Raw genomic sequence first — 23,419 nt, forward strand, 5'->3', positions numbered from 1 at the left:
ATTAGCTGCATGTCGTCAATTTTATAAGGTTTTGAATTGAAAAAAGCTGTTACAGAAGTTACCGCCCTGACCTGGAATCGAAGCTGTTTTTCGGTGGCAGAAGGAGTGGTTTTACCCAATCATTTAAAGGTGATTTGAATGAATCACGTGAAGTTAAATTCAGATCAAGGTTACGATGTGTTTCGGTGTGAAACAAGTGGATTGAAAAGGACAATAATGACACCAAGCATTACGATGCAGCGATGCAGCAATGCAGCGTTCCCTGGTGGTCCAGTCATTAGGGTTCGGCGCTCTCACCACCGCGGCCCTGGGTCGATTTCCGGCCAGGGAAATTGAATTCCATCAAAATTAAAACCTTAGAAGAGTTACATGCATCTCATGTGGGAAAAAAGATTCATTGATTTAAACATAATTAATTAATCCATTGTAGAACTTCAATCATTTAATTTGCCCTGAGTATGTGAGGAACTTTTATCCCGACCTCATAGTATTTTAGGAGCATGGTCCAGCCCCGGTATCTCCACCTGTGAAAGTAGGAAACTGCTGGAAATACACAACAGGACGGGTAACCTTTGACAAACAATTAAACCCAGGTTACAGACTCTCTTCCTTCTCCTGCCCTTTGCGGGACACTTGTTCCCCTTTAATTTTACAGACTGACTGAGTTCACTAACCGCGGGGAGAGAGTAGGTGCCTCCGCGGCCCCACTGTGCTAACATGGAAGATAACACGATGGGGATGTGGGGTGGTGGGGTGGTGGGTGGGGATCAGTGACATGTTTGTGTAAAGGGCAGCGGAGGAGAAGGATTGACAGCTGTCAGTGAGGGACAGAAGTTGTTTAAGGTGAGCCAACACATTTCCGATCAGCACAGAAGGCATTCACTGGTCAGCTGCCCTCTGCTCTACTTCTGGCCAGAGCGGTTTCCGCAGTGGAGCCTTATCACATTTGCTTTCCACGTGAAAGGATCCCGTGCAGGAAGATTATGTTTAAACTTGCTGTGGATGAACAGTCATGGGCGAGTTTATTCTCCTGTCAAAAGAGCGACAGTGGCTTTTCCCTTATTCTTTAATTGCTCTTTATTTCACTTCACTAAATAGATATATTTGAGTGAGAGAAATTGTTCCAGAGTGTCGCACACTTCATCTTTTGTTCCCTTTTAAACACATAAAATGAGGCCGGGGGAATAAATCCAGAAAACAAAGCCGAGGGATACAGAGAAGAGGAAGAGAGAAGGGGAAATACTGCCTCTACCCAGAACTAATGCAGAAACTCCTCTGCTGCGCTCGGGGTGGCCACCCGCAGCCTGGATACACTAACGTCCCAACAGTTCATTGATTGTCAGAGTGGGACCGTGCGGCGCTTCAGAAGACAGGTCGAAAAAGCAAAGTCACTGATTCAGTCCCATGTGCTTCTCTGACTGACACCGGGGAAACGGTGAGACAGATTTTTAAGCATAGATCTGGTTATTGTGAAACAGCAAAGAAAATATGAAGTCTGGAATTAAATTATTGAATGTGTATCCTGCTCGTTTCGTGGTTAGGCATTCACAGAGGGAGCCCGAGTTCGGAAAGTAACTTTTTAATTCAAACTTTTTTCAAATAATTACATGCAATTCACTAAACTCTGTGGGAGGTGGGGTGATTAAAACATCACCGATCGGAAAGGAATTGTCCGCGGGAAGCCTCCAACCGGAATTTTTGGGCCAATATTCCCACCTGGATTGTTTTGCAGACTTACAGTCAATACTTCAATAACTGAACTGTAATAATTTCAGGCGCTTTCATCATAGATGATATTTTACACCCTATCTGACTTAACACACTCTGAATTTTTGAAATTGGTTTCAAATGTTCATTGCTCTCAAATGTTCATTGCTCAGAAGTCAAGGAACGTGGGGTACTTTTTTCAATTTATTTCACAGCAAATATATTTAAAAAAAGGTTTCTATCAAGGCTCGAACCGGGGCCTTTTCGTGTGCGAGACAAACATGATAACCACTCCACTACAGAAATCACTGCTAAACTTAGTGCCCAGAGAGAAGTGTTAAGCCAGAAGGTGTAATTCTGATTCCCTTTCTGTGAAAAAATCTTTTCACAAACATTTCTCTGACCGAAGCTGCACAAGTCAAAAATGTTCCTTTCAAAGTCGTCAAACTCCCAAATTAACGCACCCCCGGAATCTTCTGTATCAGAAAGCTCTAGTTGTGCCGACTCAAACCATAAATCTGACTTTACTCACTCTGCATTTTAGGAGATTGGTTTAAAATGTTCATTGCTCATAAGACACGGAACCTGGGGCTACTTTTGTTCAATGTATTTCACAGCAAATATATTCTAAAATAAAGCACGCGCCCAGGCTCAAACCAGGGACATTTCATGTGGGAGGTGAACATGAGAACGGCTACACTACGTAAACCTTTCCTTAAACCAGCCCCCGGTTCGTCATTTGTACCACAATTAAACCCAATGAGATCGGGATAAAAGTTCCTCACATGCTCATGGCAAAATAAATGGAAAAAGATTTACAAAATAATTTATGTATTAATTAATGATGTTCAAGTCAATGATTCTTATTTTTTATACATGATTTGCATATAGATCTGTAAAATAAATGAACTCTTTTTTTTATCAGGTTTTGAATTAAAAGTACAACTTCCCAGGCTGGGAATTGAATCCAGGACACAACGTTGAGAGTATTGAATCCTTACCACTCGACAACCAGGGACCGACAGACCGTTTTACTGCTGCATCATTATAGTTCATGACATTATTGTCATTTTCAGTTCACTTGATTCACACCGAAAAAGATTGTAACTGTTGTGTATGTGTGATGTCTGTAACACTGCTATGCAACACTGAATGTACTCATACACTGTACACACCTTCGCTACACCAGAGTATGCTGCTGCTTGAAACCGAAAGGTTCCCTGCAACCCAGTATGTAAAGGAGCTCACAGCTTGGTGTCCTCACTCGAGGAGCTTCAAATAAATGACTACAGGTCTCCACAGTTTAAGTATCATATCCTGCCTCGTGGAGTCATTACTAAAGGTGACTGCATACACTACAGTAAACGCCACTTGAAATCACATTCAAATGATTCACTGAATCCACCCCTTGTACCACCGCAACATAGGTTCGATTCTTGGTCAGGGAGATAATATTTACAACACAGTTTTCAAACTAATAGCCCTTTCCAAATGTCAACATGCAGCTAATGTGAAAAAATTAATTCATTTAAACATGTTCAATGAACCGATAACTTTCTTTTGCAGAATATAAGAAATAATAATATGGTTACTGAGGGATAGTGGTACATAAGAACATAAGAACATAAAAATTAGGAACAGGAGTCGGCCATCTAGCCCCTCGAGCCTGCTCCGCCATTCAACAAGATCATGGCTGATCTGGCCGTGGACTCAGCTCCACTTTTCCGCCCACTCCTCATAACCCTTAATTCCCTTATTGGTTAAAAATCTATCGATCTGTGACTTGAATACATTCAATGCGCTAGCCTCAACTGCTTCCTTGGGCAGAGAATTCCACAGATTAACAACCCTCTGGGAGAAGGAATTCCTTCTCAACTTGGTTTTAAATTGGCTCCCCCGCATTTTGAGGCTGTGCCCCCAAGTTCTAGTCTCCCCGACCAGTGGAAACAATCTCTCTGCCTCTATCTTGTCTATCCTTTTCATTATTTTAAATGTTTCTACAAGATCACCCCTCATCCTTCTGAACTCCAACGAGTCAAGACCCAGTCTACTAAATCTATCATCATAAGGTAACCCACTCAACTCCGGAATCAGCCGAATGAATTGTCTCTGTACCCCCTCCAAAGCTAGTATATCCTTCCTTAAGTAAGGTGACCAAAACTGCATGCAGTACTCCAGGTGCGGCCTCACCAATACCCTATACAGTTGCAGCAGGACCTCCCTGCTTTTGTTCTCCATGCCTCTCGCAATGAAGGCCAACATATCCATTCGCCTTCCTAATTACCTGTTGCATCTGCAAACTAACTTTTTGGGATTCATGCACAAGGATCCCCAGGTCCCTCTGCACCGCAGCATGTTGCAATTTCTGCCCATTCAAATAATATTCCCTTTTTACTGTTTTTTTTCCCCAAGGTGGATGACCTCACACTTTCCGACATTGTATTCCATCTGCCAAACCTTAGCCCATTCATTTAACCTATCTAAATCTCTTTGCAGCCTCTCTGTCCTCTACACAACCTGCTTTCCCACTAATCTTTGTGTCATCTGCAAATTTTGTTGCGCTACACTCTGTCCCCTCTTCCAGGTCATCTATGAATATTGTGAACAGTTGTGGTCCCAGCACCGATCCCTGTGGCACACCACTAACCACCGATTTCCAACCCGAAAAGGGCCCATTTATCCCGACTCTCTGCTTTCTGTTAGCTAGCCAATTCTCTATCCATGCTAATACATTTCCACTGACTCCGCGTATCTTTATCTTCTGCAGTAACCTTTTGTGTGTACCTTATCGAATGCCTTTTGAAAATCTAAATACACCACATCCATCGGTACACCTCTATCCAACATGCTCGTTATATCCTCAAAGAATTCCAATAAATGAGTTAAACATGATTTCCCCTTCATGAATCCATGCTGCGTCTGCTTGATTGCACTATTCCTACCTAGATGTCCCGCTATTTCTTCCTTCATGATAGTTTCAAGAATTTTCCCTACTACAGATGTTAAACTAACCAGCCTATAGTTATCTGCCTTTTGTCTGCCCCCTTTTTTAAACAGAGGCGTTACATTAGCTGCTTTCCAATCCGCTGGTACCTCCGCAGAGTACAGAGAATTTTGGTAGATTATAACGAATGCATCTGCTATAACATCCGCCATCTCTTTTAATACCCTGGCATTTCATCAGGACCAGGGGACTTGTCTACCTTGAGTCCCATTAGCCTGTCCAGCACTACCCCCTAGTGATAGTGATTGTTTCAAGGTCCTCTCTTCCCACATTCCTGTGACCAGCAATTTCTGGCATGGTTTCTGTGTCTTCCATTGTGAAGACCGAAGCAAAATAATTGTTTAAGGTCTCAGCCATTTCCACATGTAGAAACATAGAAACATAGAAAATAGGTGCAGGAGTAGGCCATTCGGCCCTTCTAGCCTGCACCACCATTCAATGAGTTCATGGCTGAACATGTAACTTCAGTACCCCATTCCTGCTTTCTCACCATACCCCTTGATTCCCCTAGTAGTAAGGACTTCATCTAACTCCTTTTTGAATATATTCAGTGAATTGGCCTCAACAACTTTCTGTGGTAGAGAATTCCACAGGTTCACCACTCTCTGGGTGAAGAAATTCCTCCTCATCTCGGTCCTAAATGGCTTCCCCCTTATCCTTAGACTGTGTCCCCTGGTTCTGGACTTCCCCAACATTGGGATGATTCTTCCTGCATCTAACCTGTCTAACCCCGTCAGAATTTTAAACGTTTCTATGAGGTCCCCTCTCATTCTTCTGAACTCCAGTGAATACAAGCCCAGTTGATCCAATCTTTCTTGATAGGTCAGTCCCGCCATCCCGGGAATCAGTCTGGTGAACCTTCGCTGCACTCCCTCAATAGCAAGAATGTCCTTCCGCAGGTTAGGAGACCAAAACTGTACACAATACTCCAGGTGTGGCCTCACCAAGGCCCTGTACAATTGTAGCAACACCTCCCTGCCCCTGTACTCAAATCCCCTCGCTATGAAGGCCAACATGCCATTTGCTTTCTTAACCGCCTGCTGTACCTGCATGCCAACCTTCAATGACTGATGTACCATGACACCCAGGTCTCTTTGCATCTCCCCTTTTCCTAATCTGTCACCATTCAGATAATAGTCTGTCTCTCTGTTTTTACCACCAAAGTGGATAACCTCACATTTATCCACATTATACTTCATCTGCCATGCATTTGCCCACTCACCTAACCTATCCAAGTCGCTCTGCAGCCTCATAGCATCCTCCTCGCAGCTCACACTGCCACCCAACTTAGTGTCATCCGCAAATTTGGAGATACTACATTTAATCCCCTCGTCTAAATCATTAATGTACAGTGTAAACAGCTGGGGCCCCAGCACAGAACCTTGTGGTACCCCACTAGTCACTGCCTGCCATTCTGAAATGTCCCCATTTACTCCTACTCTTTGCTTCCTGTCTGACAACCAGTTCTCAATCCATGTCAGCACACTACCCCCAATCCCATGTGCTTTAACTTTGCACATTAATCTCTTGTGTGGGACCTTGTCGAAAGCCTTCCGAAAGTCCAAATATACCACATCAACTGGCTCTCCCTTGTCCACTCTACTGGAAACATCCTCAAAAAATTCCAGAAGATTTGTCAAGCATGATTTCCCTTTCATAAATCCATGCTGACTTGGACCTATCATATTACCTCTTTCCAAATGCACTGCTATGACATCCTTAATAATTGATTCCATCATTTTATCAAGTACCGATGTCAGGCTGACCGGTCTATAATTCCCTGTTTTCTCTCTCCCTCCTTTTTTAAAAAGTGGGGTTACATTGGCTACCCTACACTCCATAAGAACTGATCCAGAGTCAATGGAATGTTGGAAAATGACTGTCAATGCATCCACTATTTCCAAGGTCACCTCCTTATGTACTCTGGGATGCAGTGCATCAGGCCCTGGGGATTTATCGGCCTTCAATCCCATAAATTTCCCCAACACAATTTCCCGACTAATAAGGATGTCCCTCAGTTCCTCCTCCTTACTAGACCCTCCGACCCCTTTTATATCCGGAAGGTTGTTTGTGTCCACCTCAATGAATACCGAACCAAAGTACTTGTTCAATTGGTCCGCCATTTCTTTGTTCCCCGTTATGACGTCCCCTGATTCTGACTGCAGGGGACCTACGTTTGTCTTTACTCACCTTTTTCTCTTTACATATCTATAGAAACTTTTGCAATCCGTCTTAATGTTCCCTGCAAGCTTCTTCTCGTACTCCATTTTCTCTGCCCTAATCAAACCCTTTGTCCTCCTCTGCTGAGTTCTAAATTTCTCCCAGTCCCTGGGTTCGCTGCTATTTCTGGCCAATTTGTATGCCACTTCCTTGGCTTTAATGCTATCCCTGATTTCCCTTGAAAGCCACGGTTGAGCCAGCTTCCCTTTTTTATTTTTACGCCAGACAGGAATGTACATTGTTGTAGTTCATCCATGCGGTCTCTAAATGTCTGCCATTGCCCATCCACAGTCAACCCCTTCAGTATCATTCGCCAATCTATCCTAGCCAATTCACGCCTCATACCTTCAAAGTTACCCTTCTTTAAGTTCTGGACCATGGTCTCTGAATTAGCTGTTTCATTCTCCATCCTAATGCAGAATTCCACCATATTATGGTCACTCTTCCCCAAGGGGCCTCGCACAATGAGATTGCTAATTAATCCTCTCTCATTACACAACACCCAGTCTAAGATGGCCTCCCCCCGAGTTGGTTCCTCGACATATTGGTCTAAAAAACCATCCCTTGTGCACTCCAGGAAATCCTCCTCCACCGTATTACTTCAAGTTTGGTTAACCCAGTCTATGTGCATATTAAAGTCACCCATTATAACTGCTGCACCTTTATTGCACGCACCTCTAATTTCATGTTTGATGCCCTCCCCAACATCACTACTAATGTTTGGAGGTCTGTACACAACTCCCACTAACGTTTTTTGCCCTTTGTTATTCTGCAGCTCTACCCATATAGATTCCCATTATTAAATCCCCCTTCTCATCTTCTAAGGCACCAACATTTACTTTAGTCACTCTTTTCCGTTTTACATATCAGTAAAATCTTTAACTATCCGTTTTTATGCTTTGCACAAGTTTACCTTCGTAATCTATCTTTCCTTTCTTTATTGCTTTCTTAGTTATTTTTGCTGTCGTTTAAAATTTTCCCAATCTTCTATTTTCCCACTAACCTTGGCCACCTTATACGCATTGGTTTTTAATTTGATACTCTCCTTTATTTCCTTGGTTATCCACGGCTGGTTATCCCTTCTCTTACCGCCCTTCTTTTTCACTGGAATATATTTTTGTTGCGCACTATGAAAGAGCCCCTTAAAAGTCCTCCACTGTTCCTCAATTGTGCCACCGTTTAGTCTGTGTTTCCAGTCTACTTTAGCCAACTCTGCCCTCATCCCACTATAGTCCCCTTTGTTTCAGCATAGTACGCTCGTTTGAGACACTACTTCCTCACCCTCAATCTGTGTTACAAATTCAACCATACTGTGATCACTTATTCCGAGAGGATCTTTTACTAGCTTCAATCATTAATTTTCTCTTTACATGTGATGAACTTTTATCCCTATCTCGTTTACACACTGTATTTTAGGAGAACGGTTTAAAATTTTAAGTGCTTATTGTCATGTATTTAACCAACATTGTAACCCATATATAATCTGACCTCAGTTGTGCACTGTGAGAACAATGACCACTAGGTGGTGAACTTGTGGGAGACACTTCTAACCTGGACCTTCAGGTATAAAAGGGGAAGCTCCACCCACTTTCATCACTTAAGTGCTCAGGAATAAAGGACAGGCCACAGACTGACCTTCTCTCAAGCCTGGGCCTCGTGTGCATTTCTGCTGTATAGTAAGGATGTATCAATGGCGACGAGAAACTGGGATTTAAACCACGTGAGCATGGCCGCTAGCAGTATAGACGAGAGATACTGTGTTAAGGAATGGTTGGGACAGAGAATCAACATTGTTGAAGCAGCACACAGTTCTCCAGGCAGACAAGGGCAATCGGGCATGCCCCAACATGTAGTCGAACCCAGAGGGGGAGTTCGACAGAGATAATGGCAAGCAGAACGGTGATTCACAACATTGCAAGGGACAATGTGGCCAGTAATTGGGCCATCAACACCTGTTAATGACACACTCAAGGACAGTCAGAGGGGTAGTCAGGGACGATTGACTAGCAAGGGATCTTTTGTTTCCAACAACAGCTCATGTTGGAGGCATGGAGGCACACATTCAGCCGGAGGTTGCAGAGATGAGCAAAATACCTACAGAAATTGCAGAAATGAACGCTGGGGGAAATCGCTGGAAGCTGAAGTTCAGTGAGTTCATGTGGAGCACGTATACAGTTCATACACCAGGACGCCACCGATAATGATGAAAGTGCTCCTCAGTGGCATCCCAGTAGCAATGGAGCTAGACACGGGGGCTAGCCAGTCCCTGATGGGTAACAAATAGTTTGAAAAGTTGTGAGCGTCCAAGGCCAGTAGGGCCAAAATTATCACCGATTGACGCACAGATACGGACATACACCAAGGAGATCATTCTGCTTCTTGGCAGCGCCACGACAATCGTGGCCCACAAAGATTCGTAGAACAGGTTGCCACTCTGGGTTGTCCCGGGGGACCGTCCCGCACTGCTGGGGAGGAGTTGGCTTGCTGTCATGAACTGGAAATGGTGCAATGTTAATGCTATTTCCTCTGTGGAGCGAGTTTCATGCTCACAGATCCTGCACAAATTTGACTCATTACGATACTGAAGAACACCTCCACAACCTGGAGGAGGTGCTACGCAGACTGGACCGTGTAGGGCTGCAACTGAAAAAGGCGAAGTGCGTCTTCCTAGCTCCAGAGGTAGAATTCCTGGGGATGAGGGTAGCAGCAGACGGGATCAGCCCTACTGCATCCAAGACGGAAGCGATCCAGAGAGCACACAGACCCCGTAACACGACGGAGCTGCGTTTGTTCCTGGGGCTCCCCAACTATTTGGTAACTTTCTTCCCAAATTGAGCACGCTGCTAGAGCCGCTACACGTGCTCCTAAGCAAAGGTCGCGAATGGGTCTGGGGTGACAGCCAGGAAAGGGCTTTTAATAGAGCACACAATTTGTTATGTTCCAACAATCTGTTAACGCGATATGACCCATGTAAGAAACTTGTGTTAAAGTGCGATGCTTCGTCCTATGGTGTCGGGTGTGTGTTGCAGCAGGTCAATGCCAAGGGTCAGTTACAGCCGGTAGCTTATGCCTCCAGAAGTCTGTCCCAGGCAGAAAGGGGCTACGGGATGATAGAAAAGGAGGCGCTCGCATGTGTATATTCGGTAAAGAAAATGCACCAGTACCTGTTTGGCAGGAAATTTGAGCTGGAGACAGATCACAAACCCCTCACGTCCCTTTTGGCCGACAACAAGGCCATAAATGCAGACGCATCGGTCCGCATACAGAGGTGGGCACTCACGTTAGCCACCTATGACTACACAATTCGGCACAGACCGGGCACTGAAAAATGCGCCGATGCACTCAGCAGGCTCCCACCAGCTACCACTGAGGGGGCTACCGAGCATGCCGCTGAGATGGTCATGGCTGTTGAAGCTTTCGCAAGCGATGGCTCACCCGTGACAGCCGGTCAGACTAAAGTCTGGACAAATAGAGACCCGCTATTGTCTCTCGTCAAGAAATGTGTCCTGCATGGGGACTGGGCAGCCACGTACAGGGCATGCCCTGAGGAATTTAAACCATTTCACAGGGGCAGGGATGAACTCTCGATTCAGGCCGATTGCCTACTGTGGGGAAACCGTGTAGTCATGCCCCAGATGGGCAGAGAGGTGTTCATCAGAGAACTCCACAATGAGCATCCGGGCATTGTCATGATGAAGGCAATTGCCAGGTCACACGTTTGGTGGCCAGGGATAGATGCAGATCTGGAAGTTTGTGTTCGCAGGTACAACACATGTGCCCAGCTGTGCAATGCGCCCAGTGAAGCCCCCCAAAGCCCCAGGCCATGGCCCGCCAAGCCTTGGTCACGCATCCATGATGACTACGCAGGTCCTTTCATCGGAAAAATGTTTTTGGTTGTATTCGACGCTCACTCCAAATGGATCGAGTGTGACATTTTAAATTCAAGCACATCCTCTGCCACGGTAGAAAGTCTACGGGCAATGTTCGCCGCCCACGGTCTACCGGACATCTTGGTCAGCGACAATGGCCTGTGCTTCACAAGCACTGAATTCCAGGACTTCATGGCAGGCAATGGAATTAACAATGTCAGAAAGGCACCGTTCAAGCCAGCCTCAAACGGCCAGGCAGAACGAAAAGTGCAGATAATCAAACAGGGGATGCTCAGAATCCAAGGGGGTTCCCTACAAAGCCACTTATCACGCGTCCTGTTGACCAATAGATCCCAACCACACTCACTCACAGGGGTTCCACCCGCAGGGCTGCTAATGATAAGGATGCTCAAATCCCGTTATCCCTTATACACCACACCATGAAAGAAATTGTTCAGAGCAGGCGCCAATCACAATATAACTACCATGACAGGAATGCGGGGGCACGATATATTGGTGTAAACGACCCTGTTGTTGTCCACAACTACACTGCAGGGCCTAAATGGCTCACAGGCACTGTGATTGCCAAAGAGGGCAATAGGATTCTGGTAGTTAAACTAACCAATGGACAAATCTGCCGCAAACAAGTGGATCAAACAAAAAGGAGGTTCAGCAACCCCATAGAAGAAGCAGAGGAAGAACACGATACAGAGTTCACTCCAGCACAGGTGACCGAACACTGGAACCAAAGGGAGGAGAGCCCAGTCACTGTGGGCAGTCCGGATAGGCCTGAGGCACCGCAAACAGCAGACACACAGGCCAGCGCCCAACAACCGGAGCCCAAACTCAGGCGCTCTACAAGAGAGCGTAAACCACCAGAGAGACTCAACCTGTGATCCCAAAAAGACTTTGGGGTCATGTATTCAACCAGCATTGTAACCCATTTTTAAATTCAAAATCTGATAAAATTGACGACATGCAGCCAACGTGCAAAAGTAAGAATTCTTTTAATCACCGTTAATTAGCCGATAACCTTCTTCAGAATAAAATAAATAATAATATAATTACTGAGGAACAGTGGTATCCTCAATTATTCATTTTCTCTTTACATGTGATGAAGTTTTATCCCTATCTCATTTACACGCTGTATGAGAATGGTTTAAAATTGTAAGTGTTTATGACTCAGTTGTAAAACCATTGATTGTGTGTGTGTCTATACTTGATAGGAGGAGCACTTGAGACCGAAGTTCCAGTTCTATATATGTACCAATAGAATCAATTTCCACCAGTTTCTTTAAACGCAATAACATAATTTATTTCTAATGGGCTGGATGGAACATGATCCATGTAAAAATTTGTTATCGTTTTACTTGAACTGAATGCTCATAAAATATTGGAGTGGGAACTAATTGGATAACAGCACTGCTGGCATCATTTGCGGAATGGATTCGTGCAGCCAAAACGCACAATGACGACCTGGGACTGTGCGGCACCGAATACTCGGGGAAAAACAGTTAAACTCTTCGTCCTTGGGTGGGCTCGAACCACCAACCTTTCGGTTAACAGCCGAACGCGCTAACCCATTGCGCCACAGAGACAGATGGAAGTACAAGGTGCAAGACATCCAAAACCAGGGTGTCAGTCAGTTAAAGCTTCAGATTGCTCCGACCGGGATGGAACTTGTCCACTCTCAGTTGTACTTTTCCCAAATAAATGGAGGGACATTCATTGTGGATGCGTGGAAGCAGTCTGGTTCCGCACACTGCAGACACTTCCATGTCACCGCCAACCAGCTCTCCCACAACCGGTGTGATCTACCTTCCAGCCTTCCGGTGCCTTGTCTGTGACGAAGTATTCTGATTGTCCCGAAGCCGGTATTAGGTTTGAATTCCTTTTCAGCTCCTGACTGCGGATATTCCTGTGATTAAACAGGAACTAAATGCTTACAGGGACAGTTGGATTCACCGTTTCTTTGCTTGGTGAAATTTCAAAGATTGAAAGCAACGCACATCAACCCCAAATGTCCCGTGAGATCGAAGGCCAGTTGCTGTTTCAAGCTTGAATGCAGGTACAAGCAGAACTTATTCAAAGAAAGTCCAAGTCCCTGAGACGCCTCATCATTTGCACCAAACTCTTTGCAAAGAGTTGAGGTACATGTTTGGTGATCTGGGCACATCTTTCCCCAAAGTACAACACTTCAAACATAACTCAATGGCTGTAAAGCGCTTTGGGGCGTCATGAGTTCCTGAATGGCGCTGCAGATATGCAAGTCCTACTTTGCAAAAGTTCGATGCAATTTCAAAATATGCGAGCAATATCAGGGCTCCTCTGGGAACCCTCGTAAATTTCAATGAACAACTCCGAAGAGAGAATCACAGCCCGAGACCAACGAGCCAACTGTTTGACAAACGTGAAGATAAGGTGTAACCATGATCAAAGCATTTTTTTGTGTGTCGCTATTCAGAACATAAGAACTTAAGAACTAGGAGCAGGAGTAGGCCATATGGCCCCTCGAGCCTGCTCCACCATTTAATATGATCATGGCTGATCCGATCATGGACTCAAGTCCACATCACTGCCCGTTCCACATAAGCCTTATTGCCTTATCAGTTAAGAAGCTATCTCTGTCTTAAATGTATTAAATGCCGTGGCTTTCTCAGCTCTCTGATGCAGTGAGCTCAACAAATTTACAACCCTCTGAGAGAAGAAATTCCTCCTCATCACAGATTTAAATGGGCGGCCCCTTATTCTGAGATTATGCCCCCTAGTTCTGGTCTCCCCTATCAGTGGAACCATCCTCTCTGCATCCACCTTATCAAGCTCCCTCATTATCTTATACGTTTCGATAAGATCACCTCTCATTCTTCTGAATTCCAATGAGTAGAGGCCCCACCTACTCAACCTTTTCTCATAAGTCAACCCCCTCATCTCCGGAGTCAACCCAGTGAACCTTCTCTGAACTGCCTCCAAAGCAAGTATATCCTTTCGTAAATATTGTAAGTGTTTGTGATCCTCGCCCAATTGCCAGACGGACGGTTTGAATCGCCCTCACCTTACGAAAGTTCTAGATCCGAGAATTATTATTCAGAGTGTAAAGTAAATGAGACACGGAAAGGGATGCTTCAGTGATAAATCGTAGTATATTTATTTGGTCTAACATACACTGTCTAAAACATGCACTGCTAAACGAAATCACTGTCTCTGTGGAGAATAAAATCCCGGTTACAAACAACATACATACAGTACAGAAATGAACCTAGTAAGACGCAGTAATTCCCTGGTGGATTCTAACCCCACCCCTACCAATGAATTACCCTCCCCAGAATAGCCCTGGAAAGCTTCACTTCTGAGAAAACCCTGAGCCCTTACCCAGCTGGCCTGGGATATCTGGTTAATGGCTTGGGACACTCGCGACCATGTTCACCACCACACGCAGCCCGTTTCCTTGCTCAGCTCAGCTGTGGGAAGTCACTGCCTGGTCTTCAGTCTCGGTGGCTTCTTCTGCAGTACTGCGGCCCCTTCCTCTGGTACATCGATCGGTGGAGAGAGAGCGAGAGGGAGAGAGGGCTCTCTCGAGACACAAGCTGCAATCTGCAAGCTCCAAGCTTCACACCAAGCTCCAAGCTAAAAATAAAGTGGAAAGGACCCTGTCTTTCTGGGAGTCTTGCTACCCCTATCTTTCCCGCCAATCTTTAAAACCCCTTTGTTTCTAAGCACGGGTACTTAGTCAGTGATGGGCCATCCCACCCATGCATTGGGCTGATGGCCCTTAATCTGGGCATCTCTCTGAGCCTTTGTGTTGGGAAAGACCCAGCTCCTCCTTGGCTGGCCAGGCTGGTGGGTTCATTGTTCTGTGTCTCCTTCTGAGATGGAGGTGAGAAGTGCTTTTACAAATTAGAGTGGCTTTGTCAGTGGCCCCCCTTCCTGGCCGACAGCTCTTTTGTCAATGGATGACTGACAGCTCTTTTGTCCGAGCGAACTGCCATGCGGTCTCTGGAGTTTTAACAAAACCAGCTTTTTCACATATCTGCGCAGGGTGTTCCCAGCACAGGGAAAATAGTCTCAGAAAAATAAAATCCACAAAATATTCTCGACTGAGTCCATTCTTTAAACAGAAACTTTGCGATGTCTTCACTACGCTCTGCTAATTATCGATCTTGCCACGTAAAAAGTGCATTGGCATTGCAATGCATTAATGTAAAATTAATGAAAAGAAAATGCAACGTTTTATCGAGTGCAAAACATGCAGTGCCTGCATTTCAAAAAGCATTGCTTTTATTCATCCTGCGGAATGCATATTGCACAGATAATCTCAGCACACATTGTGCAGACAAAGGCAGCATTAGACAACAAAGTGATTTGTCCTCCGGTGATTTGCAGCAGATAACTGACGGTTGAGCACACAATTTGACAACTAGACTTGTAGATCAAGCATCAATGAAAAAGGCAACAAAACTGCCCACCAGCACCAGGTGTCTTTCACTTGTTTGTCCCAAATTTTCAGCAGCTGGGACAACAAGAATTTAGGTTTCACCGAGATTTAAACTTAGATCGCTAGATTTAAAATCAAGAGGGCTCACCATTACACCATGGAACCAACTATTCCAAAACTTTTGAACCATACTTCGTCACAGACAAGGCACCGGAAGGCTGGAAGGTAGATCACACCGGTTGTGGGAGAGCTTGTTGGTGGTGACATGGAAGTGTCTGCAGTGTGCGGGACCAGACTACTTCCACACATCCACAATGAATGTCCCACCCTTTACTTGGGAAAAGTACAACTGAGAGTGGATAAGTTCGATCCCGGTCGGAGCAATCTGAAGCTTTAACTGACTGACACCCTGGTTTTGCATGTCTTGCAGTGTGTATCTGTGGCGCAATGGTTTAGTGCATTCGGCTGGTAACTGAAAGGTGGGTAATCCAAACCCATCTCCGGGCGAAGCCTTTTAATGTTTTTCCCCGAGGATTCGGTGCCGCACAGTTCCGGGTTGTCATTGTGCATTTTGGCTGCACGAATATATTCCGCAAACATTGCAAGATTTGCTGTTATCCAGTGAGTTCCCACTCCAATACTTTTATGAGCATTCAGCACAAGTAAAACGATAACAATTTTTTACATGGATCATGTTCCTCCATCCAGTCCAATCAAAATAAATTATGTTATTGGGTTTAAAGGAACTGGTGAAAATTGATTCTATTGATGCATATATCGAACTGGAACTTCGGTCTCAAGTGCTCCTCCTTTCAAGAATAGACACACACGCAATCAATGGTTTTACAACTGAGTCATAAACACTTACAATTTCTCATACAGCATGTAAATGAGATCGGGATAAAAATTCATCACATGTAAAGAGAAAATGAATGATTAAAGATACTACTGTCCCTCAGTAGCTATATTAATATTTATTTCATCCTGAAAAAGGTTATCGGTTATTTAACTGTGATTTAATTAATTCTTATTTTTTCTTATTAGCTGCATGTCTTCAATTTTATAAGGTTTTGAATTGAAAAAAGCTGTTACAGAAGTTACCGCCCTGACCTGGAATCGAAGCTGTTTTTCGGTGGTACAAGGAGTGGTTTTACCCAAACATTTAAAGGTGATTTCAAAGAATGACGTGGCGTTAAATTCAGATCACGGTTACGATGTGTTTCGTTGTGAAACAAGTGGATTGAAAAGGACAATAATGACACCAAGCATTACGATGCAGCGATGCAGCAATGCAGCGTTCCCTGGTGGTCCAGTGATTAGGATTCGGCGCTCTCACCACCGCGGCCCTGGGTCGATTTCCGGCCAGGGAAATTGCACTTCCATCAAAATTAAAACCTTAGAAGAAAGAGTTACATGCATCTCATGTGGAAAAAAAGATTCATTGATTTAAACATCATTAATTAATCCATTGTAGAACTTCAATCATTTAATTTGCCCTGAGTATGTGAGGAACTTTTATCCCGACCTCATTGTATTTAAGGAACATGGTCCAGCCCCGGTATCTCCATCTGTGAAAGTAGGAAACTGCTGGAAATACACAACAGGACGGGTAGCCTTTGACAAACAATTAAACCCAGGTTACAGACTCTCTCCCTTCCCCTGCCCTTTGCGGGACACTTGTTCCCCTTTAATTTTACAGACTGACTGAGTTCACTAACCGTGGGGAGAGAGTAGGTGTCTCCGCGGCCCCACTGTGCTAACATGGAAGATAACACGATGGGGATGTGGGGTGGTGGGTGGGGATCAGTGAAATGTTTGTGTAAAGGGCAGCGGAGGAGAAGGATTGACAGCTGTCAGTGAGGGACAAAATTTGTTTAAGGTGAGCCAACACATTCCCGATCAGCACAGAATGCATTCACTGGTCAGCTGCCCTCTGCTGTACTTCTGGTCAGAGCGGTTTCCGCAGTGGAGCAGTTATCACGTTTGCTTTCCGCGCGGAAGGATCCCGTGCAGGAAGATTATGTTTAAACTTTCTGTGGATGAGCAGCCATGGGCGAGTTTATTCTCCTGTCAAAAGGGTGACAGTGGCTTCTCCCTTATTGTTCAATTGCTCTTTATTTCACTTCACCAAATAGATATATTTGAGTGAGAGAAATTGTTCCAGAGTGTCACACACTTCATCTTTTGTTCCCTTTTAAACACATAAAATGAGGCCGGGGGAATAAATCCAGAAAACAAAGCCGAGGGATATAGACAAGAGGAAGAGAGAAGGGGAAATACTGCCTCTACACACCGGAGAAGTGTGAGCTTGTGGACCGGAGATGTTGCAGCTGCTGGAGCTGTGCGTTTTATCGGGGAGGGACAGGGGGAGAGCCCGCCGAGCAACCGGAGAAGCTGAGAAGCTGCTGTGCTTTTCATCGGGTTTGACACTGTTTAAAAATGGCAGAGTGCCAAGTTTTCTCTCCCTACTGCCCATGTGCGAAGGTGTCAGCAGTGTTTTCAGCGCAGGCATTTGGCTCCGCCCCACACTTCACCATCGACGCCACGCCAGGACTCCGGGGACTGTACACAGCGGCCAGGATGGGGCGAGTTTTTCCGTGAGCCATTTCCAGCGCGCAAAGTCGATACGCTTGAGGTCAGTGCGCCGACAAAACTGCTTGGGGAAAATCTAGCCCTTGAAGAGTAAGGAGTACACTGACGGAAATACAAATATATTTCCCGAGCAACTGTCAATTTTAATAACTTTTTATACAACCATCGAAACAGCCAAAAAACAGGGCACTCGGCCCATAATACCTAATATATAGCCCACAGTACAAGAGTAAGGAAGTCTTGCTACAATTGTACAGGGCCCTGGTGAGACCACACCTGGAGTACTGCGCACAGTTTTGGTCTCCTTATTTGAGGAAGGAAATAATTGCCTGCGAGGTGGTACAACAGAGGTTCACCAGATTGATTCCTGGGATGAGAGGACTGTCTTAAGTTGAGAGATTGTGTAGAATGGGCCGATACTCTCCAGAGTTTAGAAGAATGAGAAGTGATCTCATTGAAACACAATATTCTGAAGGGGATTGACAAGGTAGATGCTGAGAGGTTGTTTCCCCCGGGCTGGAGTGTCTAGAACCAGGGGCCACAGTCTCAGGTTAAGGGGTCGGCCATTTAAGACAGAGATAAGGAGGAATTTCTTCACTCAGAGGGATATGAATCTTTGGAATTTTCTGCCCAACATGCTTGTGAATGCTGAGTCTCTGAATATATTCAAGGCTGCGTTAGATAGATTTTTCGAGTCTCGGGGAATCAAGGGATCGAGAGATCACTGGAGTTTGGAAGACTGAGAGGGGATCTCATAGAAACATATAAAATTCTGACGGGACTGGACAGGTCCCGATGTTGGGGAAGCCCAGAAACAGGGGTCGGAGTCTAAGGGATAAGGGGTAAGCCATTTAGGACTGAGATGAGGAGAAACTTCTTCGCTCAGAGAGTTGTTAACCTGTGGAATTCTCTGCCGCAGAGTTGTTGATGCCAGATGTTAGATATATTCAAGAGGGTGCTGTGGCCCTGATAGCTAAAGGGTTCAAGGGGTATTGAGAGAAAGCAGGAAAGGGGTACTGAGCTGAATGATCATCCATGATCTTATTGAAGGGTGGTTCAGGCTCGAAGTGCCGAATGGCCTACTCCTGCACCTATTTTCTATGTTTCGATGTTTCTATATCCTGCTACTGCTTCTTTAATAATGGATTCCAACATTTTCCCAACCACAGATGTTAGGCGAACTGGTCTATAGTTTCCGGCTTTTTGTCTGCCTCCTTTTTTAAATAGGGGCATTACATTTGCAATTTTCCAATCTGCTGGGTCCTCCCCAGAATCCAGCGAGTGCATGTACACAGATCACTGAAAGTAGCAGGCCAGCTAGCTAAGGTGGTTGAGAAGGAATATGGAATGATTGCCTTTATTAGCCGAGGCATAGAATACAAGAGATGGGGTCGGTGGGGCAGGTTAGGTCACAGCTGGAGTACTGCTTGCAGTTCTGGTCGCCATATTACAGGAAGGACATGATTGCACTGAAGATGATGCAGAGGAGATTTACGAGGATGTTGCTGGGAGTGGAGAATCTTAGCCATGAGGACAGATTAGATAGGCTGGGTTTGTTTTCCATGGAACAGAGCTTGAGGGGAGACCTCATTGAGGTGTATAAAATGATGAGGTTCCGAGATATAGTGGATAGAAAGGACCTATTTCCCTTAGCAGAGGGAAACAAGGAGGCATAAATTTAAAGTAATTGGCCGAAAGTTTAGAGGGGAAATGTCTTCATGCAGAGGACTGTGGGGGTCTGGAACTCACTGCCTGAAAGGGTGGTAGAGGCAGAAAACCTCACCACATTTAAAAAGTGCTTGGATGTGCACCTGAAGTGCCGTAACCTGCAGGGTTGTGGACCTCGAGCTGGAAAGTGGGATTCGGCTGGATAGCCTCGAGTTGGCCGGTGCGGACATGATGGACCGAAATGGCCTCCTTCCGTGCTGTAAACTTCTTTGATTCTATGAACTCGTTTGCAAAGAGTTGAGGTGATTTGGGCACATCTTTCTTCAAATGACAACATTTCAAAGGCAACTCAACGGCTGTAAAGCGCTTTGGGGCATCATGAGTTCCTGACAGACGCTGCAGAAATACAAGTCCTTCTTTGCAAAATTTCAATGCAATCTCAAGGCTGGTCTGGGATTTGAAGCCAGGATTTTTCTGCAAATTTCAAGTAACAACCAACGAAGCAAGAATCATACCCCTAGACCAACAAACCACCTGCTTAGCAAATATGGAGATAAGATGTAACCATTATTGAAGCATTTTTAGTGTGTGTTGCTGTTCTTGATCGGAGGAGCACATGAGACGAAATTAGTGACTTGGCCTTTTCGACATGTCTTCTGAAGCGCCGCACGGTCCCACTCCTGCAGTCAATGAGCTGTTGGGACGTTAATATATCCATCATCATCATCATCATAGGCGGTCCCTCGAAACGAGGATGACTTGCTTCCACGCTGAAAAACGATGAATTCACAGGTGTTTCAATGAAGGATCCGAACGACATCCCGAAGGGTGGAAGATGCCTGTGCGTGGATTTTTTTAACGTGTGGTGGCCGTTGCACCCCAGCCATCACACGGGCTTGACAGAGCGAGGTCTTGGTCCAGTGGCAAGGGTTAACCAAGACGACAGGCAACCAGCTCTGCTGCGCGGACCTAGTGCACACACATATCGCAGTGTGGGCTGGCCCGTGCTAATCCTGGGCCCCTGGCCCCGAACTCATGCCTCTGCTGGGCACCGATCACATCCCTCTACAGTCTCTCACCGCTCCTTCGCCCCGATCTCGCCGCTCCTGCTGTATCTGCCCACGCTCCAATCACCGACCTGGACCTTGATGACGTCACACTTCGCTGCCGCCGCCCTCCTGCACCAGCTCGCGCTGCTCCCTGGAGTCGTCTCCCGGGACCTCCAAGCTGCTCCCAGGGCCGCTCGCCGTTCCTTTTATGGCCCCGACCTGCCGCTGGTGTTCTCCCGTTAGTGTATCCAGGCTGTGGGTGGCCGCCCAGAGCGCAGCAGAGGGGTTTCTGCATTAGTTCTGGGTGGGGATAGTATATTTCCCCTTCTCTCTTCCTCTTGTCTTTATCCCTGTGCTTTTATTTCTCTATTTATTCCCCCTGTCTCAGTTTCTAGTGTTTAAAAGGGAACAAAAGATGAAATGGGTATCACTGTGGAACAATTTCTCTCACTGAAAGTTAGACGCACTACCGTTGCACCATGAGGTCTAGGTAGCGAGCCGTTGATATTCAGGTTCATATATAAATATATATAAATATATCTATATGTATCATAACCGTTCCCTGGTGGTCGAGGGATTAAGATCCGGCGCACTAAACTGGTTTCAATTCTCGATCAATTCATCGCATAAAAATAATTGAGGTTTGTGAGACGATTAATAATTGCTGTAATCACCATGAATACCAAGACTTTCTGTGATTGATCGAGCATACAGACTATCTGGCTTCTCCTGCCCTTTGCCGGGCACGTGTTCGGGGTTTAATTTTACAAACTGGGTGAGTTCACTGATCGCGGGGAGACGGTAGGAGCCTCTGTGGCCCCACTGTGAGGATGTGGAAGTGAACACGGTGGCTGGGTGATCCGTGACATTTCTGTAAAGGGCAGCGGAGGAGAAGGATTGAGAGCTTTCAGTGTGGGACAGAAGTTGTTTAAGGTGAGCCAACACATTCCCGATCAGCACAGAGGGAGCTCACTGGTCAGCTCCGCTCTGTTGGGGCTGCTGTGCCAGAGGTTTCTGTAGTGCAGTGGTTATCACATTTGCTTTATACGTGAAAAGTACCCGGTTTGATTCTGGGTAGAAACATGATGGTTTAACTTGCTATAAGGGAACAATCGGAGGAGAGTTTAGTCTCCTGGAAAATGCTGCCTGACCTGCTGAGATTTCCAGCATTTGCTGTTTTTATTAGCTAATTATTCTCCTGGTAGAAAGGCTCCCTTATTCCTGAATTGCTCTTTATTTAACCAATAAATAGATAACTTTCAGTGAGAGAAAACGGATCCACCGGGGACCTTTCGCGTGTGAGGCCAACGTGATATCCGCCACACTGCAGCCCATCAAAGGGCGAGAAACCACTGAATATAAAGGATGAGCTCACAAATATCAGGGGCAGTGCAGTCTGGTCAACGTCAAACCCTCCTTTCTTATTCAGCAGAGGCATGAACGGGAGTCAGACGCCACAAAGTTTAATTAAAGACACAAATACAAGTAAAACTTCCAAATCTTTTCACTGTAAAATTCTTTCACTTTATTTGAAATCCTACTGCGTTGAATCTGAAAATGATCACCATGGGATTTTATCTTCACGACTGATTCTAATTTCTCTGCACGGAAGGAATAACTGGTGCTGTTAAATTTGACAAAAGTTGCCCAAGATTCCTGGTGACATCGGCAATACAGTGTGTAAAATGGGTCAACATGCTGAAGAACATAAGAACAAAAGAATTAGGAGCAGGAGTTGGTCATACGCCCCTCGAGCCTGCTCCACCATTTAATACGATCATGATCGATGCGATCATGGACTCAGGTCCACTTCCCTGCCCGCTCAGCAAAGCACAGGACAAATGTTTGAAGTATCGACTGTCCCTCAGTTAGCATTTCTTTCATTGTGCAAATGAAGGTGACGGGTTAATTAATGATGCTTTTCCAGAAACGCAACACAAAAGTTTAAGAAAAAAACATACGGTGACTTGCATGTGAGCGTTGCTTCTGACACCTGGTGGGAATGGGCGGGGAATTTAAAGCCCCTTGTATTGTGAAAGCTTCATATAGAGGAACATCTCAAGCACATTGTGTAGGCCTCGTGGCGCAACGGTAGCGTGTCTGACTCCAAATCAGAAGGTTGCGTGTTCAAATCACGTCGGAGTCACTGTTATTTCAGAATTAATATTTTCTTTGCTGTTTGGCAATAACCAGACCCTTGTTCCAAGGTCTGTCTCACTGTTTCCCCGGTGTCAGGCAGAGATACGCCTGCTGCCCTCATTTAATTCATGTGACAGGACACACAAGTTCCAAATCAACTTCCAGGTGGCCACACACATCGCCGAGCGATCGAAGGTGCTGTGATTAGATCGCAGTTTTCTCTGGAGGTGTGGGTTTGAATCCAACTTCTGACATTTATTATTTTTAATCATTAAGCGAAACTCATTGTTTGACACCACGACCAACTCCTTAAAACTGGGATTCAGCAGTTCACCTGCTCGCTTAACATTTCCGTCTGACGTGGTGCTGAAAGTGGAGATGTTTCCGCAGTGTCGCGGTTAACACGTTCGCCTCACACGCGAAAGCTCACCAGACGGGAATATTTTCTGGAGCTTTCTCCTCATGCATGCTCAGGGGCGAGTTTGTTCTCCTGTGAAAGGTTCATAAGATGATAAGCATGTAAGAATTAGGGGCCGGAATAGGCCATTCGGCCCCTCGAGCCTGGTCCACCATTCATCTGGGGCAGAGCCAACAGGCGCCTGTCTGCAATCAGTGAGAGAACGGTATGTTTGGCAGAAGCCTGGCGAGCTCAGTCAGTAAAACATAAGACTTTTAATCTCAGGGTCGTGGTTTCGACACCCACATTGGACATTTACATTTTTCTTAGAATTATAGATTG

General features: G+C 45.4%; 2 non-coding genes across 2 annotated transcripts; one reads left to right on the forward strand and one right to left on the reverse strand.

The window, feature by feature from the left end:
• Positions 1–12,324: 12,324 nt before the first annotated feature.
• trnan-guu (transfer RNA asparagine (anticodon GUU)) lies at positions 12,325–12,398 on the reverse strand. The gene has a single exon. It is a non-coding gene; the product is annotated as a tRNA-Asn (tRNA).
• A 10,217-nt stretch (positions 12,399–22,615) lies between these two features.
• trnaw-cca (transfer RNA tryptophan (anticodon CCA)) lies at positions 22,616–22,687 on the forward strand. Its single transcript has one exon. It is a non-coding gene; the product is annotated as a tRNA-Trp (tRNA).
• Positions 22,688–23,419: the final 732 nt, after the last annotated feature.

The sequence above is a fragment of the Pristiophorus japonicus genome, unplaced genomic scaffold (assembly GCF_044704955.1).
Source record: "Pristiophorus japonicus isolate sPriJap1 unplaced genomic scaffold, sPriJap1.hap1 HAP1_SCAFFOLD_58, whole genome shotgun sequence".
Taxonomy (NCBI): Eukaryota; Metazoa; Chordata; class Chondrichthyes; family Pristiophoridae; genus Pristiophorus; species Pristiophorus japonicus.